This window comes from Phyllobates terribilis, unplaced genomic scaffold (assembly GCF_046119375.1).
Source record: "Phyllobates terribilis strain yellow unplaced genomic scaffold, ASM4611937v1 Scaffold_4__5_contigs__length_816908805, whole genome shotgun sequence".
Taxonomy (NCBI): Eukaryota; Metazoa; Chordata; class Amphibia; order Anura; family Dendrobatidae; genus Phyllobates; species Phyllobates terribilis.
This window is the reverse complement of record NW_027362764.1, coordinates 217,108,006-217,128,436: the sequence shown is the minus strand read 5'-3', so window position 1 is coordinate 217,128,436 and position 20,431 is coordinate 217,108,006. Positions and strand designations below refer to the sequence as shown.

At 47.0% G+C, this 20,431-nt stretch overlaps 1 pseudogene; it reads right to left on the bottom strand.

The window, feature by feature from the left end:
* LOC141265248 (collagen alpha-6(VI) chain-like) overlaps positions 1-20,431 on the bottom strand; it is a 341,127-nt pseudogene that overhangs the window by 121,728 nt on the left and 198,968 nt on the right.

Below are 20,431 nucleotides of genomic sequence, written 5' to 3'. Positions count from 1 at the left end.
ACCACTCTTCCAAAGGGCATTGATATTGTCTTTTTCTGCCACTGGGACCTCCACCACTCTTCCAAGGGGCATTGATATTGTCTTTTTATTCCACTGTGACCTCCACGTCTCTTCCAAGGGGCATTAAAACCATCTTGTTAAGCTACTGTGACCTCCACGTCTCTTCCAAGGGTCATTGATATTGTCTTTTTATTCCACTGGGACCTCCACCACTCTTCCAAGGGGCATTGACATTGTCTTTTTATTCCACTGCGACCTCCACCACTCTTCCAAGGGGCATTGATATTGTCTATTTATTCCACTGCGACCTCCACCACTCTTCCAAGGGGCATTGATATTGTCTTTTTATTCCACTGTAACCTCCACCACTCTTCCAAGGGGCATTGATATTGTCTTTTTATTCCACTGGGGCCTCCACCACTCTTCCAAAGGGCATTGATATTGTCTTTTTATTCCACTGTGACCTCCACCACTCTTCCAAGGGGAATTGATATTGTCTATTTATTCCACTGCGACCTCCACCACTTTTCCAAGGGGCATTGATATTGTCTTTTTATTCCACTGTAACCTCCACCACTCTTCCAAGGGGGATTGATATTATCTTTTTATTCCACTGGGACCTCCACCACTCTTCTAAGGGGCATTGATATTGTCTTTTTATTCCACTGGTACCTCAACCACTCTTCCAAGGGGCATTGATATTGTTTTTTTATTCCACTGGGACCTCCACGTCTCTTCCAAGGGGCATTAAAACCGTCTTGTAAAACCATTCTGAACTCCACGTCTCTTCCACGGGGCATTTCAATGCATAGGCGAACACTAAGGGCGACCCACTCCCCATAAATGGGTAGAAGGTTTTTAGTATGCTGTAATCCACGTCTGTTTCAAGGGGCATTGCAGTACCTCATAATTTTTGGAAAGCCTTTCATTCACTGCTTAGGCCAACAGTGTTCAGGAGACCCAGTTGCTTTAAATGGAAAAAACGGTTTAGTTAAGGCCCTCTGACCTCCATGTCACTTCCAAGGGGCATTGGAGTGCCTCAAAATTTTTGGTAGGCATTGCACTCACTGTATGCCCTATAACTGTGTAGCCGAATCACTCCTTTTGGTACAGAAACATATCCTACAAGACATGCGTGGTTGACTGGCCTGATATTGATGTGAATGGTCCCTGTTCCTCCTGCTCTTTCTCCTTTGCCACCACCTTTATTCATCGCCTGAAGCTTAGTTTTAACGGGAGTCATAGAACTGGGATAGTAGCAGGAAAACATCCAGCAATCCTCGGAGGAGGTAGGATATGCGCCAAAACGCTGACCACCTCAGGCCTAGCCGCTACTACATACACGCGCTTGCATTCAAAGGAACAGAAAGCTAAGGAGATGGATGGCCTCATGATCAAGAATAATTTACTCGTTGTGTAGGAGGCCGACCACTGCTGCTGTCTACTTTCTGAACTTTGTGTTGAAGCCTGATTGACCCAGGACCCGCAATCCTCTATGTCTGGAGGACGTGTTGCATCCCAGTGTACAACTGTGTCCCGGCTTCCACAATATTAACCCAATGTGAAGGCGTCAGTGAGATGGACCATCCCTGGTCACATTCACTTGTCCACATGTTTGTGGTTAGGCTGTCCTTCCCACTAAATGCACTGGGGAGGGCACAGGCAATGTTTTGGTATGCGCGCTTGTGTGTAAGGCGCACCGGGACAAATAGGGGCGGCTGGGGACCGAGTATAGACACCCAGCCACCCCCTGGCGGCTGGGGACCGAGTGTGGACACCCGGCCGCCGGGCGGCTGGGGACTGAGTATGGATACCAGGCCGCCGACGCAGCCATGACATGGTGGCCGGCATCTGCCTCCACAAGCCTAAAAGGCCTCATTTCAAGTGCAAGCAAGCTAGCAGTATGGTATTGCAGCCTGGGGGTGGGTGGGTGGCAGGCTGCACACTTACGCTTGCATTCCAAGAAAACAAAGCAGATGCTAACTTCTATCATCATCATCATGCTCCTCACCTTGGCACTCTCAACTCCCCTGATGGAGAAGCCAGGGCCCACCGGAGGAGTCTCTGGTTGTCTGGTGGGCTCGTCCAATGCTGCCCTAAAGCAGGCCAGGCTAAGAAAAGTGTGGGGAAGGTTCCCTGGACAAATAGTGGCGGCTGGGGACTGAGTATGGAGACCTCGCCTCCGACGCAGCCATGAGGTAGTGGCCAGCTTTGGCCTCCTCCAAACTAAAAGGCCCCATTTCAAGTGCAAGCTAGCAGTATAGTATTGTAGCCTGCGGGTGGGTGGGTGGTTGGCTGCATATTTGCGCTTGCATTGCAAGGAATGGGAGAGGTACAATTGAACACTGCCCTGGGACAAGGACTTGCACGGGGATAGTTGCAAGTCTGCATCTTCTGATGCGGCAAGGATCACTTCTGATGGGCACACTTTATGCAGTGACCTGGGTGTCAGAGATGCTTCCAGGGGTCTTCCCCATGCTGTTCCCATGTCTTTTCAGCACTGTATGCATGTGTCACACAGCACATGGCCAGATAAGGTTGTAAAATGTTAAAATGACATTTCCCGGTGAATGCATTTGTCACGGTTGAAAGCAATACGAAAGTGCAAAAACTTTTGTTTTTGGTTATTTATTTTACCTTATACACAAGTCTTTACTGTGGAAAGGATGTTCCTTAACATATTTCACAAGAAAACAGTTTCAGTTTAGTTTTTGAACGTTTTATTGTGAGTCCGTTAAAGTTGCTTAATACCTCTGACCATGTTGTTGACAGCAGTGACCTGGGGGTCAGAAATGCTTCCTGGGGCGATCCCCATGCTGTCCCCATGTCATTTGAGCACTGTCACTATCGTTTTGGGCACTTTTTAGGCTTTCTACAGACTGCCAGGGGTGCCGCCGCAAAATTGCTCTGGTCTCTCATAGACTAACATTAGGCTCGTTGCTCGGGTCGAGCACCCAAGTACCACGGTGAGCTCGGCCCGAGCTTCGAGCACCCGAGCATTTTACTGCTCGCTCAACACAAATAGTGATCTCTCGGCCAAGGAAATTGCCAAACTGCATCATGTGAGTGCCATGACAATTGGAAGAATGCGAAATGAAGTCCATCTCTGTACATTGTTCAGTGGTCGCTGCTGAGAAATACAGCTTATTATTACCCATTGCTTATATGCAGCCATTGCCAGAAGATATAAGCTAATTTGGGTGAGGGGGGGGGGTGTCGGGTATGGAACCTCTATTGACCTTATATTATGTTGGTCCTGGACATTCCCTTTATATACCCCAGGTATTTCACAGCATCAACATAAAATGAGAATAATTCCTATTAGTCACCTAATTTATTAGATCTGTTATCTATTTTTTTTAAATTGTATCTCGCTAAATATCAGAAAAGGCTTTTTTTTTCTTACAGACAGAAGATTCAGTCTAATCCAAATTGAATACATGAATTAACCTTTCTAAAAGGAATTTTTAAGGAGGGTGCTTAAATGGTTATTCACACCTGAAAAATTGCCCTTTTTTAGATGGCAACTATACAGTGAAGCACATTTTTGATATTTTTGGTGTATCTGTATTTAGCAGGGTCTGTTGAGTTGAAGATTACCTATGTGGTATCAAAGATAATAAAATTAAAGGGAATTTGTCACCACGAAAATGCAGTCCAATCTGCAGACACTATATTATAGAGCAAGGGGAACAGAGTCGATTGATAAATAATTTAGTCCAAAAAAATTTTTTTCCTTAGTAATTCTTTTGTAATTTGTATTTTACAAGAATAAAACAAACTCAAATACAAGATTCCGGTTAATGTCCAGTAGCATGTACTTTTCTAAGTTTAATAAGTGATGAAAAGTAGGGAGGAAGAGGGGGGTAAATGTGGCGCCCCTGCGGGTTCAGGCGCCACAGAGGTGCTGCATCTCACCCAGAGGTGTGGTTTCCCACTCTCAGGTAAGGAGGGAGTACTGCCCGGGACCCACCCACCTGCATCCAACACTACACCATTCCAGACCAGCAGGCCGGGCAAGATGCACTGGCTTATGCTGAGCCCTGTCCCTGGTTAGAAGTGGGGGGAACCTAGAGAGGGGGAACCAAGTAGTGGGTGTGAGTGGAGGAAGTAGTTCAGGGGAGCACGTTCAGAAGGAGTATAAGAAAGCAAGGAACCATCTAGAAGCAGGCAGAGAGAACCAGTCAGACAGAGAAGGACAGGAGCAGAGGGAAGGCTCCAAGAGGAACTGAGGGGATCCCAAAGGCACGGGAAGTGCGGATGACACCCGTGCGCCCGAATCTACATGGACGTGGAGGGATCAGCCCGCAGAGGGGACCGGCCCCCAACTAGTAGAGAACTGCAAGGCTCAGCTAGGAACAGGAGGTTACTGTACTTTCAGGGTGCAGCTGCTCACTACCGCAACTATATTGCCAAAAAGGTGGCTGCGTAGGATTCAGGGGACTGTAGGTTGCCCGTCAAAATCCAAGACTACCGGCTTGGGACACTGGTTGCGAGGCGCAGGGCAGGAGGGTGAGAGCCAGCGCAGGAAGACGACCGAGGAAGGCACACAGCATGGGGTCCCGTTAAGTACTCTTGAGATACCTGAGGGATTGCTGAACCCCTCCCTTGGTGAACACAGGATGGCGTGGGAGGTTACCCTGGCGCTGGGAACCTGGAGTCTGACAACTGTGAGTAAATCTTGAAGACTGCACCACCACTGTGTCCTAGAATTATTATCTGTCCCATCACCTGCACCACATTTCACAGCAACATCTACCAAGTCACCATCTACACTGCCCTGGAGCTTAGCTCTACCTGTGGAGAGCTGAACCAACTCTGCTGCCTCACCATCAGCTCCAGAGGATCTGCACCGCAGTGGCAGCCCCATATAGCCGCATACCATAGGTGGCGTCACTAACATTAACTATAAAAACTTTATTCCCCTTTTCCAAATTTCCCTTTTATTGACCACCCTGGGTCACGGACCGGGTCACTGCCACCATGACATCCCCCAGCCTCGACCAGCCCGGCTACCGAGTACTCCACGGCCCAGGGGGTGCGTCATTCGTGGCGTCACGAACAGGATTTGAAGCCCGGTATAAACGGGTCCTGTGTGCCACAAAGACTGTGTATAACTGTATAAACTGCAGCCATTACTGTAGCACATGCGGAGTTAATATGTGGGGTGTCCCATTGTGGGCGGAGCCTCAGAAACAGAGCCAAAATAGGCCCCTCCCACTTGCATAGACTGTACCAAAGTTGTCTGTCACTCAGGCTGAAAGGTGCCAGCCTTCCCCTTTGCATCAAACTGAGGGGGGAAATTGTCTCCTCCCCCTGCAGAGGGCTGTGTGATCTCATCCATCTAGCTGCTGCAGCTCTGTGGTGTGTGATCCCATCCATCCATCCCATCCATCCAGCTGCTGGAGCCCTGTGATGTGTGATCCCAGCTGCTGCAGCTCTGTGAATACAATACAAGTGTGAGAAGCTGTGCAGCAAGAGTGCGGCTGTACAGTGATCAGCAGAGCAGTCTCGGTGACCAGCTGTGCAAGGTGCGACGACGTAAGACTCCAGAGCGGTGAGTCCTACCCCGGCAAGGGTGAACTAGGGGGGGAAGAAAGATGCCCACCTTAGGAGAAGCTCCAACAGCGGGTGCTGCCGCAGCCCTCATAGCGCCACTGTCTATGCCATACATCCCAGGAGCGGCCTGGTTACCACAATACTCAGGAGAGAGGGGGTGGTACGCACTTGATGTGCAGAAGGTGAGCGCGGAGGACATGCCCCTGACTTCTGGTGTCGCTGACCCTGGCCGTCCACAAGCAGCTTCTGCTCCAGCTGCAGCTAAGTACCCTGGAGACAGGGTTACCTACACCCGTCACCATGGAGAAAGGGGGTGGTACGCCCTACACGTCCATCAAGTGTTGGAGGAGGAAACTGTACCCCTGCCGTCCGAAGCTGATGACCCGGCTGGGCCAGCCTACAGCAGACTGGTGTTTCCCAGGAGGGAGCACCACTATTGAACTCCCTGTTTGAAAGTTGAACTGTATATAGTTACCTGGAAGGGTATTGTAATGATCACTGTGTGTGTTTAAAAAGTTCGTCCATTTGTTTAGTGTACCCGGTTAAGGTACAAGGACTGATAGGTTGTGGACAGTGAACAGCCAGGACTTTTATTTGTAAATAGTTTGCACTTCTTAAGGTGCTTCTTATTGGTTTTATACAGACCGCAGAACAAAAACCAGTTTGGTGTGGCCGAAGACGTGGTCCAACAGCAGGATCACCTAAGCCCTGCAGCCACGCCCAGGGCCTACGTTGAGGGTTTTCGGACGGGTCCCTCATGTCGCTCATGTTGCACCTTATCAAGTGAGATGGACACCCGGTTACAGATCTCACTACAGTTTGCTGAACTTACTTGAAAAGTGATAAAAATGTTTTATATGTGGAGAATGTTATTGAAAATGCTTTTATAACGTTTTATATGCTAATAGAAACCAGTAATGTTTAAGAAAATGTGCCTCCCATAAAGGGAAGAAAAAGTTATGATCGTTCTTCTAAGTGATGCATTCTAAAAATTTTGTATGTCTAAAATACCTTGTTTTTACTCTGTTCCAGCCCGCGGACGAGCTGTGTTTTACCAGGGGGGTATGTGGCGCTCCTGTGGGTTCAGTCGCCACAGAGGTACTGCATCTCACCCAGAGGTGTGGTAGCCCACTCTCAGGTAAGGAGGGAGTACTGCCCGGGACCCACCCACCTGCACCAACACTACACCATTCCAGACCAGCAAGCGGGGCAAGATGCACTGGCTTATGCTGAGCCCTGTCCCTGGTTGGAAGTGGGGGGAACCTAGAGAGGGGAACCAAGTAGTGGGTGTGAGTGGAGGAAGTAGTTCAGGGGAGCACCTTCAGAAGGAGTATAAGAAAGCAAGGAACCATCTAGAAACAGGCAGAGAAAACCAGTCAGACAGAGGAGAAGGAGTTGGAGCAGGAGCTCTGGAGGAGCTCTGCTCAGAGAGGAGAGATGAGCTGGCCTAGACGGAGAGGCGCAGGAGGACAGGCTGGAAGAGGATGGGAGCAGAGGGAAGGCTCCAAGAGGAACAGAGGGGATCTCAGGGGCACGGAAAGTGTGGATGCCACCCGTGCACCCGAATCTACACGGACGTGGAGGGATCAGCCGGCAGAGGGGACCGGCCCCTAACTAGTGGAGAACTACAAGGCTCAGCTAGGAACAGGAGGCTACTGTACTTTAAGGGTGCAGCTGCTCACTACCGCAACTATATTGCCAAAAAGGTGGCCGGGTAGGATTCAGGGGACTGCAGGTTGCCCGTCAAAATCCAAGGCTACTGGCTTGGGACACTGGTTGCGAGGCGCAGGGCAGGAGGGTGAGAGCCAGCGCAAGAAGACGACCGTGGAAGGCACACAGCATGGGGTCCCATTAAGTACTCTTGAGATTCCTGAGGGATTGCTGAACCCCTCCCTTGGTGAACACAGGACGGCGTGGCAGGTTACCCTGGTGCTGGGAACCTGGAGTCTGACAACTGTGAGTAAATCTTGAAGACTGCACCCCCACTGTGTCCTAGAATTATCATCTGCCCCATCACCTGCACCACATTTCACAGCAACATCTACCAAGTCACCATCTACACTGCCCTGGAGCTTAGCTCTACCTGTGGAGAGCTGAACCAACTCTGCTGCCTCACCATCTGCTCCAGAGGATCTGCACCGCAGCGGCGACCCCATATAGCCGCATACCACAGGTGGCGTCACGAACATTAACTATAAAAACTTTATTCCCCTTTTCCAAATTCCCCTTTTATTGACCGCCCTGGGTCACGGCCTGTGTACCGAGTACCCCACGGTCCAGGGGCGTGTCATAAATACCACAAGCAGGGGCTTACATAGAAATCATGGGGCCCCATAGCAGAAGCTCTAATTGGGCCCTCCTCCCCACAAAAAATAAATAAATATTTGTCTGTGTCACAGAAGAGCAGATCTCACCATTTTCCAGCCTTTACATAATAATTTTCCTCCTGCTGAAGTTCAGGATTCCTCTTTCATTGCCCCCATAAAGTATGATGCCAATAAAAGTGCCCAAACACAGTATGATACCCCCATGGTGAATTCCTCCATATTAGCCTCCACATGCACAGTATAATGACCCTATTGTACCCCACTTCAACTCCCAAGGCAAAGTATGGTGACATTAACACAGTATGATCCCTCAACTGTGACCCCCATACAGCCCTCCATACAGTATAATGGGCCTTCATACAGTATTATGGCCCACACTAGCCCTCCAAACAGTATAATGGCCCCACACAGCCCTCCAAACAGTACGATGGACCCCACACAAACCTTCACACCGTATAATTGCTTTCATACAGTATAATGGCCCCACACATAGCCCTCAAAATATTATAATGGCCCCACATAGTCTTCCATATAGTATAATACGCCACCGATAATTCTTCATATAGTATTATGCGCCCCCCATAATCCTCCATATAGTATAATGAACTTCCCATAGTCCTCCATAGAATATAATGCACTCCCCATAGTCCTCCATACAGTATATTAAACACCTCATAGGGTAAAATGCAACTCCCATATAGTAACACCCCACAGTTCTGCAGTATTATGGGCACCACTTACTCACTGATTTTAAAATAGCATATATTTTAAATAAGCAGACCAGAGTATAAGCCGAGGTACCTAATTTTACCACAAAAATCTGGGAAACCTTATTGACTTGAGTATAAGCCTAGGGTTGGAAATGCAGCAGCTACTGGTAAATTTCCCCATCCCGGTACACATTGCTCCCTCATCCCCAATCCTGGTATGCATGGCCCCCTCATCCCCAATCCTTGTACGCATTGCTTCCTCATCCCCAATCCTGGTATGCATGGCCCCCTCATCCCTCATCCTGGTATGCATGGCACCCTTATCCCCAATCTTGGTATGCATGGCCCCCTCATCCCCCAATCCTGGTATTCATGGCCCCCTCATCCCTAATCCTGGTATGCATCGCCCCCTCATCCCCAATTCTGGTATGTGTGGTGCCCCTGCGGGTCCAGTCGCCACAGAGGTACTGCATCTCAGCCAGAGGTGTGACACCCCACTCTCTGGTAAAGAGGGAGCACTACACGGTACCCACACACTCACATCCAACACACACCACTCCTGAGGGAAGGTCCAGATAGCTCCAAAGGGAGAGCACAGGCCTGGTCCCTGTTAGAAGGGTGGAACTAAGTAGAGGAGGTGGGTGGAGGAAGTAGTTTAGGGGAGGACTGAGAGAGCAGTATAAAAAGAACGGTGGAAACATCTAGAAGGAGTTCTGCTCAGGGGAGCAAAGGAGTTCAGTTCAGGAGTTCTGAGGAGTTCAGTCCTGCTCAAGAGAGCAGAGGAGTAGGGCCCAGTCAGAGAGGCCCAAGAGGAGAGTGAGGAGAGAACATGGGAGCAGTGGGAAAGGCTTCAGAGTGAGAGAAGGGATTCTAGGGGCACGGCGAGTGCAGGATGGCACCCGTGCGCCCGAGTTCACGCTGATCGTGGAGGGATCAAGGCCGCAGTAGGGGACCGACCCCAGACTATTGGAGTACTTTATGGCTCAGCTAGCAAACCGGAGGTGCGGTATCTTCATGTGCCGTAGCCACAATCCACACATAATCGCTGAAAAGGTGGCCATATAGGACCAAGGGGACAGACCGGACGTCGCCCGACAAGGCCCGCGGCCACTGGCTTGGGACACTATGTGTGAGGCGCAGGGCAGGAGGGTGAGAGCCAGTGCAGGGAGAGAGACGACCTGGAGAGGAACACAGAAAGGGGTCCCATTCAAGTGCACCCAAATTAACTGAGAGTTGGCTGGATCATTTCCCCAGAGGACACAGGACGACGTGGGCGGTTATAATCTGGCAGTTGTAGCCTGGAGCAGCGTGATAACTGTGAGTAAATGCTTGAAGACTGCACCCCACTGTGTCACCATCAGCCCCAGTGGATCTGCACCACAGCGGCGGCCCCCTATAGCCGCATACCACTGGTGGGGTCACGAATACTATCCCCCAATTGACTTTCCCTTCAACTCTTGATTATTGACCAGGGCGGGCCACCGACCGGGTCACTGACACCGTGTCATCTCCAGCACCGACTGGCTCAGCACCGAGTACCCCACAGCCCCAGGGGGTGCCTCATATGCATGGCCCCCTCATCCCCAATTTTGGTATGTATGGCCCCCTCATCCCCAATCCTGGTATGTATGGCACCCCTCATCTCCCAATCCCGGTATGCATGGCACCCATCATCCCCAATCCTGGTATGCATGGTCCCCTCATTCCCAATTCTGGTATGCATGGCCCCCTCATCCCCAATCCTGGTATGTATAGCACCCCTCATCCCCCAATCCTAGTATGTATGGCACCCCTCAACCCCCAATCCTCGTATTCATGGCCCCATCATCCCCAATCCTGGTTTGTATGGCACCACTCACCCCCAATCCTGGTATATATGGCACCCTCATCTCCAATCCTGGTATGTGTGGCCTCCTCATCCCCCAATCCTGGTATGTATGGCACCCTCATCTCCAATCCTGGTATGTGTGGCCTCCTCATCCCCCAATCCTGGTATGAATGGCCTCCTCATCCCCCAATCCTAGTATATATGGCCTCCTCATCGCCCAATCCTGGTATATATGGGACCCTCTTCCCCCAATCCTGTTATGCATGGCTCCCCTCATGTCCAATCCTGGTATGTATGTCCTCCTCATCCCAAAATCTTGGTATGTATGGCCCCCTCATCCCCCAATCCAGGTATGTATGGCACCCTCATCCCCCAATCCTGGTATTTATGGCACCCCTCATCTGCAATCCTGGTATGTATGGCACACCTCATCTCTAATCCTGTTATGTATGGCCTCCTCATCCCCCAATCCTGGTATGCATGGCCTCCTCACACCCCAATCCTGGTATGTATGGCCCCCTCATCCCCCAATCCTGGTATGTATAGCCCCCTCATCTCCCAATCATGGTATGCATGGCTCCCTCACCCCCCTCCTGGTATGTATGGCCCCCTCATCCCCAATCCTGGTATGTATGGCCCCCTCATCCCCCAACCCTGGTATGCATGGCCGCCTCATCCCCCAATCCTGGTATGCATGGCCTCCTCATCACCCAATCCTGGTATGTATGGACCCCTCATCCCCCAATCCTGGTATGTATAGCCCCCTCATCTCCCAATCCTGGTATGCATGGCCCCCTCATCCCCCAATCCTGGTATGTATGGCCCCCTCATCCCCCAATCCTGGTATGTATGGCCTCCTCATCCCCCAATCCTGGTATGCATGGCCTCCTCATCCTCCAATCCTGGTATGTATGGCTCCCTCATCCCCCAATCCTGGTATGTATGGCCCCCTCATCCCCCAATCCTGGTATGCATGGCCGCCTCATCCCCCAATCCTGGTATGCATGGCCTCCTGATCCCCCAATCCTGGTATGAATAGCCCCCTCAGACCCAATCCTGGTGTACATGGCCGCCTCATCACCCAATCCTGGCATGTATGGACCCCTCATCCCCCAATCCTGGTATGTATAGCCCCCTCATCTCCCAATCCTGGTATGCATGGCCCCCTCATTCCCCAATCCTGGTATGTATGGCCCCCTCATCCCCCAATCCTGGTATGTATGGCCTCCTCATCCCCCAATCCTGGTATGTATGGCCTCCTCATCCTCCAATCCTGGTATGCATGGCCTCCTCATCCCCCAATCCTGGTATGTATGGCTCTCTCATCCCCCAATCCTGGTATGTATGGCCCCCTCATCCCCCAATCCTGGTATGCATGGCCGCCTCATCCCCCAATCCTGGTATGCATGGCCTCCTCATCCCCCAATCCTGGTATGAATAGCCCCCTCAGACCCAATCCTGGTGTACATGACCCAATCACTGCACACATAAAAAATAAACACTTATAATCACCTTCCTTCCTCACCTCTGCTCCAGCACTGCGTACTGTCTGCCAGCAGCTCATGTCGGTATCTGAGCAGCGTGCGCTCTCAGACGCTGATGTGAGCTGCCAGCATATTCACTCCTCTCCACGCCGGGATTATGGGCATGGAGAGAAGTGAATATGCATTCTCTTTAGGAGCGGGCACTGTCAGCAGGAGCTGCGGCTCAATGCTCCTCCATGCCTGCTACTAAAGAGAATGAATATTCATTCTTCTCCATGCCCATCTGAGTGGAGAAGAGGGAATATTCATTTCCCTTTAGCAGTGGGCACACATGGTAGCTGCAGCAGCGGCTACTGCGTGTGCCCCGCTCCTCCGCCGCAACCCCCCCCACTATCCACCAACGGAATGTATATACTTGAATATAAGCTGAGACTCGCCTTATACTCGAGTATATATGGTAAATACAATACTCACCTATCCTCCTCGTTCCCCCGCTGCTTCGGGCCCCCCCGGCTCAAGTGTGCCATAGCAGATGCTTGGCCTGCCGCCATTGGCGGTACGCCGCTTACAAGGTGTAAGAGATGAGAGGAGTATTAGGACACATGGTATCAAGGAATGAGGTGTTATGGTCGTGACTCCATCAAGATTTAAGCAACTTGGTTGTGGCATCAAGCATCCCAGGGGTCCCTGATCTGTGTGAATTTGTCCAGGGTGTAACCTGTGTTTTAATAATTTAAACCTCTTTCTAGGATTTTCGCTCCATTGGGCAGTCCTATCAATGACTGACAGCTTTATTTGTATAAGAATGTATAAAGGTACAGCTGTCAAGAGCCGCCCACTGGACCAAAAGTCCCAGAAAGAGCAAAGGTTTAAATAATTAAAACACAGGTTATATTGAATCTTTTTTCACAAAACCATATATCCATCTACTCAGCTTCCCCTGCTCTATAATTCTATGGCTGCAGTGTGGACTGCATTTTCATGTTGACTAGTTCCTTTTAAGGCCAATTTAAAAAGGTGGATTATTGGGAACTCATTTCCCAATTATTGGGGTGTCTAAACAGTCTGGAAATCAATGCTTAATATGCTTAATCATGAAGTGAGATTATTTTTAAGATTTAAAATCATCATTGTAGGCAGCGCATTGTCTTGTGTTAAAGGAGATATGCTACCAGTAAAATGATGTTCTATGAGCACAGAACGATCGTATTAATGATCGTTCTGTGTGCATAGAATCTTCATCGGCTGGTCTAAACAGACCATTAAGTGACCACCGATTAGTGTGGTCGACACGTGTAAATATGCCCTTGGTTTAGTGATGTTAGCAATCGAAGATGTCTGTTTAGAAATTTTTTTAAGCCATTAAAGTAATAAAACCCGTTACGTTTGGTATCACCATAACCATATTGACCTAGAGAATCATGTTGCCAGGTTATTTTTGCCACATAATGAATGCGGCAAAACCCAAAACCCAAAAAAACAGAAGCATTGCTTTTGTTTTTCTCCATTTCTCCTCACTTGGAGTCCTTTTCCCATCTCTCAGTTCGGTTTATGGTTTCCTTGAGAAAATAAGCCTTCCTATGGCTATGTCAAAAAAAGAGTTATGACTTTTAGAAGAAAAGGAGGAAATAACGAATGTGCAAAAATGAAAATTGGCTTTGGCATGAAGGGTTTTATGAGCACGGATAGATAATATAGTCATGTTTTTCACATTGCATATCAGTGACAGAATGTTCTCTAATCAATGAGTAATAAATGAATGTGTGATATCATTTGTCACAAATCATATTTGCCTGATTGTGTTTGCGATTAGTCAAGTATTCTTTAGATAATAGCCAAACAATACAGAAATATATTTTCAACATTTTGTCGGTCTGTTGCAGTTGCTAAATCAAGTTAAACTTGTTCTGAATAGCCTATTTAGATATTAGGGAAATCTATCATTCTGGCATCAAAAATCATGCAAATTTTGTTGCATGGTGGTTTAAAAAATTTCTTTAAGGCCTCATTCAGATGTCCGTGTTGCATGCAGCACACACACCTATTATAATCTACGGTGCTATTCGCAAATCCGTGTTTTTCTCGGACTGTGTGTCTGTGCAAAGCACACTGAGACATGTTTGTTTTCTTACGGAAGCACAGATGACAAGGGCCAATGGAAGTCTATCTGTCCGTGAAAAACACGTACAGTACACGGATGACATCAGTATAGAATCCGTGTACTGTCCATGTATAACATTGCAAAGTATAGGAGAAGCTTTGGCATTTATTCATCCATGCATTAAAAACACTGATGACACTGATGGTAAAAACGGACACACGGATGACACATGTATGATAGCACTGATGCACAACACTGGTGACACCAGTACCATTTGCACGTGTTTCAACATGGATGTGTGAATGAGGCTTAAGGCTGAGTTCACATTTCCAGGTGTCATGTATACAGAAGCAATTGGTTACTTTAGCAAGACAAAAAAGTTTTGCAGGCACAACATTTAAAAAAAACAGAAGGATTGCAACTGGATCAGTTTTTTTTAAACATTGAAGTCTATGGAGAACTAATCTGTTATATAACCATCCGTTTTTCTGCCATTTGAAAAGGATTATTATTATTATTTTTTTTGCTTACTGGATCCGTTTCAAACATATGATTACTGAACATGGGAACTCAGCCCAATGATGATATCCCTCCATTGATTTGGCACTTATAAATACAGTCATGGCCAAAAGTATTGAGAATGAGACAAATAGTAATTTTTCCAAAGTTTACTGCTTCATTTTTTGCAATGGCAATTTGCATATACTCCTGAATGTCAAAGAGTGATCAGCTTAACAGCAATTACTGTACTTGCAAAGTCAATATTTGCCCAGAAAATGAACTTTAACCCCCAAAACACATTTCAACATCATTGCAGTCCTGCCTTAAAAGGAGCAGCTAACATCGTTTTAGTGATTGATCCATTAACACAGGTGTGGGTGTTGATGAGGACAGGGCTGGCGATCAATCAGTCATGAAATTAAGTAAGAATGACATCACTGGACACTTTAAAAGGAGGCTGGTTCTTGGTATCATTGTTTCTCTTCAGTTAACCATGGTTATCTCTAAAGAAACACGTGCAGCCATCATTGCACTGCACAAAAATGGCCTAACAGGGAAGAGTATGGCAGCTACAAAGATTGCACCTCAGTCAACAATCTATCGCATCATCAAGAACTTCAAGGAGAGAGCTTCCATTGTTGTCAGGGCGCCCAAGAAAGACCAGCAAGCGCCAGGACCGTATCTTAAAACTTTTTCAGCTGCGGGATCGGACTACCAGCAGTGCCGAGCTTGCTCAGGAATGGCAGCAGGCTGGTGTGAGTGCTTCTGCACGCACTGTGAGGCTCAGACTCTTTGAGCAAGGGCTGGTTTCAAGGAGAGCAGCAAAGAAGCCACTTCTCTCCAGAAAAAACATCAGGGACCGACTGATATTCTGCAAAAGGTACAGGGAGTGGACTGCTGAGGACTGGGGCAAAGTTATTTTCTCTGATGAATCCCCTTTTCGATTGTTTGGGACATTTGGAAAACAGCTTATTCGGAGAAGAAGAGGTGAGCGCTGCCACCAGTCTTGTCTCATGCCAACTGTAAAGCATCCTGAAACCATTCATGTGTGGGGTTGCTTCTCAGCCAAGGGAATCGGCTCACTCACAGTCTTGCCTAAAAACACAGCCATGAATAAAGAATGGTACCAGAATGTCCTCCAAGAGCAACTTCTCCCAACCGTCCAAGAGCAGTTTGGCGCCCAACAATGCCTTTTCCAGCATGATGGAGCACCTTGCCATAAAGCAAAGGTGATAACTAAATGGCTCATGGAACAAAACATAGAGATTTTGGGTCCATGGCCTGGAAACTCCCCAGATCTTAATCCCATTGAGAACTTGTGGTCAATCATCAAGAGACGGGTGGACAAACAAAAACCAACAAATTCTGGCAAAATGCAAGCATTGATTATGCAAGAATGGACTGCTATCAGTCAGGATTTGGTCCAAAAGTTGATTGAGAGCATGCCAGGGAGAATTACAGAGGTCTTGAAGAAGGGGCAGCACTGCAAATATTGACTTGCTGCATTAACTCATTCTAACTGTCAATATAACCTATTGGTACTCATAATATGATTGCAATTATATTTCTGTATGTGATATAAACATCAGACAAACACTAATAAAAACCAGAGGCCAGCAGATCATGTGAAAATATAATTTTGGTGTTATTCTCAAAACTTTTGGCCATGACTGTACACTTATTAACAACTGAGCAGTATACAATCACTGCTAAAGGGGAGAGTCTCCTCAAGACATGGTATAGTGAAAAAAGACAGGGGCACGATTTATCAAGACTGATGTTTTTCATGGCGGGCTTAATGAGGGGGCAAGGTGGATTGGGAGGTGCCTGATTCATTAAGAGATGCATGCCTGGTAATAAATCAGGCGAGGAGCGAAATGTCGTGCGCCTCTGTTTGCACCTTGACACAAACCCTACTCCAGTTGAGAATTGAAGTAAGATTTTTTGGCGTAAGGAACGGCACTCCTTCTTGTGAATTTGGTCATAAATTTGATGAGTACCCCCATCCTGCCCAGCCCTACCCATTTTTGTCGAAGCTGGGCAAAAACAGTGTAAAAACACACACAAAAAAAGTCACAACATTTTTGTGCAACCTTGCATTGTGCAAAATTTGAGACTTTTCAAAGCTTTTTATGGCAGTCTTCTGGTGTAAAAGCTAGTATGAATATTGAACAAGAAGTTTCCCTTCATGCATACCAACCTTCATATTCAATTACATTATTAATATTAATGATATTCATAAGATTTTAGTATAAATTAACCTAATGAACAAAATAATTTCAAAACATATTTTTATTAAGCACCATCAAACATGCATACATTTACCTGAGATCCCCTAAATCCTTGTTCTCCAACAGCACCGGAAACACCAGGATCCCCTGTAATTCCCTAAAGATAAATATTAATGTTATTTACATTTTATTCACACTAATGTCATCATCTCTAAATATTTAAAGATTAACCGTCAATTTAATTTTTATTTCATAACTCAATAATACACGTGAAAATACGCTTCTATCTCCTATTGGATAGATCTTTCACTCTCAATTTATGTATAAAATCTGTATTCAGTGAAGACTGATTTCCCCATTTCTGAGATAGAAAATTACAGTTGGTGCTTTTAAAATTCTATGGAGGAGGGAGGATCTAGAGGCCGACACAGACATTCTGCTCCAAGTTATTATTATTTATTATTATAGCACCATTTATTCCATTGCACGTTACATGTGAAAAGGGGTATACATAGCGGCAGAGCTGGCGTCAGCACCCGGCACACTCGGGCAAGTGCCGGGGCCCTGAGCAGGCGGGGGGGCCCACTCACCGTCGGGCACCCCGGGGCGCTATGGGACCTGTGAGCGGTGCCGGTGTCAGCACTCGCTTCCCCCCACTTGCTCAGGGCCCCGGCATAATATTTACATCTCCCCGTGCCTCTGCAGCAGCTCCGGCCTCTTCCGCGGCTGCTGCACTGTGACGTCTCAGGTCAGAGACATCTTTACACCGTGCTCTCTCCTGAGCCATAACAGGGCAGAGCGGGAAGATACCAGCACGGGTGAGGGGTCCGGAGCAGCGGCAGCAGGTGAGAAGTGAGGTTAGTATTTGATTTTTTTTTATATGTATGGAGGCATGGGGCACTATATGGTGGGGGGGACAAGTGACATCCTGCATGGGGCATTATATGGGGGAGAGGTGACATCCTGCATGGGGCATTATATGGGGGGGAAAGGTGACATCCTGCATGGGGTATTATATGAGAGGGAGAGGTGACATCCTGCATAGTGCATTATATGGGGGGAGAGGTGACATTCTGCATAGGGCATTATATGGGGGGAGAGGTGACATCATGCATGGGGCATTATATGGGGGGAGAGGTGACATCCTGCATGGGGCATTATAAGGGGCGGAGAGGTGACATCCTGCATGGGGTATTATAAGGGGGGGTGACATCCTGCATGGCGCATTATGTGGTGGCCAGTATTCTGTATGGAGCATTATAAGGGGGCCAGTGTCCTCTATGGAGCGTTATATAGGGGTCAGTATCCTGTATGGAGCATTATATGGGGACCAGTATCCTGCATGGAACGTTATATGGGGACCAGTATCCAGTATGGATCGTTATATGGGGACCAGTATCCTGTATGGAGCGTTATATGGGGACCAGTATCCTGTATGGAGCGTTATATGGGGATCAGTATTATGCATGGAGCAATATATGGTGCTCATAATACTGTATGGAGGACTATACTGGCCGGTCTGCATTGCGCATTAAGAGGATTCACCGGTTTCTGAGCTATTGTAGAATTTACAATAGATATCGCTCATGTACTGTAAGAAGTGAAATCTTCGGCATTGTACTATATATATATTTCTCTGCGGTATCTGTGCATCATGAATCGTGGTATGTGTTAAAGGGGCCCACTGAGACTCTTTCGACCAGGGCCCATAAAAACCTGGAGCCGGCCCTGCATAGCAGAAAATAAGTGCAATAATCTTGAACAAAACAAGTCACGACTGGTAAAGGAGGAGGAGTTTAACTAAATTGCTCGATCTAGCGGCAGCAGTGCTATATCTTTTAAACAGCAGGATTTCACTGTATCTTGTTTAATACATATACCAGAATCTCAGGCTATGTGTCCACAATGCAGAAATGCTCCGGATTTATCCTGAGCGTTTCTGCATCTCCCTGGCAGAAAACACGCATGCGGATTTTACATGTGTTTTTCCTGCCAGGTAGAAGCGTTTGTCACGCATTTTGCACATGCGATTTCTCATGCGGATTGTCAAGTGCTTTCCAAGCGATTTCAGCATCACTTGGAAAGTGCTTGACAACTTGGTCACACTATATAAATCCATGCAAACGGCATGGATTTTATATAGTGTGACCAAGTTAGCTAAAAAAAATAATAAAAATGGTAAAAAATAAAAAAAAACATTATACTCACCTTCCGATGGCCCCCGGTCTCCTTCTCCTGTCTTCCCGGTGTCTCATGGTGGTGTAAAAGGACCTTCCATGACGTCATTTATTCATGTGACAGGTCACGCAAACGCCGACGTCAGCGGTCGCGTGACCTGTCACATGACTAAATGACGTCATGGAAGGTCCTTTTACTCCATCGCGAGCCACCGGGGAGCCAAGACGTACCGGATAGAAGACCGCGGGACATCGGAAGGTGAGTATAATGTGTTTTTTTATTTTAAATTCTTTTTTTTTATAGGTACTATGGTACCCGGGTCTGGAGGAGAGCCTCCTCTTCTCCAGACCCGGGTACCATCCGCACATTGAATCACTTAATATCCGCATGTGCACATGTATGTGATATATACAACAAAGTCTGTGTATTATTTGTGATACATGCATCAGTCTCAGTGTATCTTATTGGATGTATACAACAGAGTCTCAGTGTCTCTTATGGTATGTTTACAGCACTCTCTGTGTATCCTATGTGATATACAGCATAGTCTATGTATCTTATCTGATGTATATACCAGAGTCTGTACATCCTATGTGATATATACAGTACAGAAGACTTTCAGTGTATCCTATGGGATATGTACAGCAGAGTCTCATTGTCTTCTATGTGATGTATATAGCAGTCTCAGTGTATCCTATGTGATATATGTATACTGAAGAGTCTCAGTGTATCCTATGCAATGTATACAGCAGAGCCTCAGTGTATTATATGAGATGTATACAGCAGAGTCTCATTGTATCCTATGGGATGTATACGGCACAGTCTCAGTTTATCCTATGTGATGTATACATCAGTATCATAGTGTATCCTATGGGCTGTATACAGTAGTCTCAGTATATCCTATGTGATGTATGCACCAAAGTCTCAGTGTATCCTGTGTGATGTATACATCCTGGTCTCAGTGTATCCTATGATATGTATGCAGCAGAGTCTCAGTGTTTCCTATCTGATCTATACAACACAGTCTCAATAAATCATATGTGATATAAACAACATAGTCTCAGTGTATACTATGGTATATACAGCACAATTCAGTGTATCCTTTGTGATTTGTATAGCAGAGTCTGTTCATCCTATATGATATATACAATAGAGTCTCAGTGTATTCTATGTAATGTATACAACAGAGTCTGTTCATGCTATGTAATGTATACTGCAGAATTTCAGTGTATACTGTGTGATGTATACACCACAATCTCAGTTTTGTCTAATCTTTTATATGATATATACTGATGAAGATGTTTTTAACAATTTTGGAATAAACATTAACTTGATCTATTTACATGTTCTGGTTCCTCTACTTTGTTTTAACCAGAATCTCTGTGTAATTCATACAGCTAAGTCTCAGCACAGTATATCAGTAGCTTTGCAACTGAGAACATCCGTTCGCTGATGGGACCAGGAACAACTGATTAACTGCAGTGACAGGTTTCGCACCACCTTTAATAATTC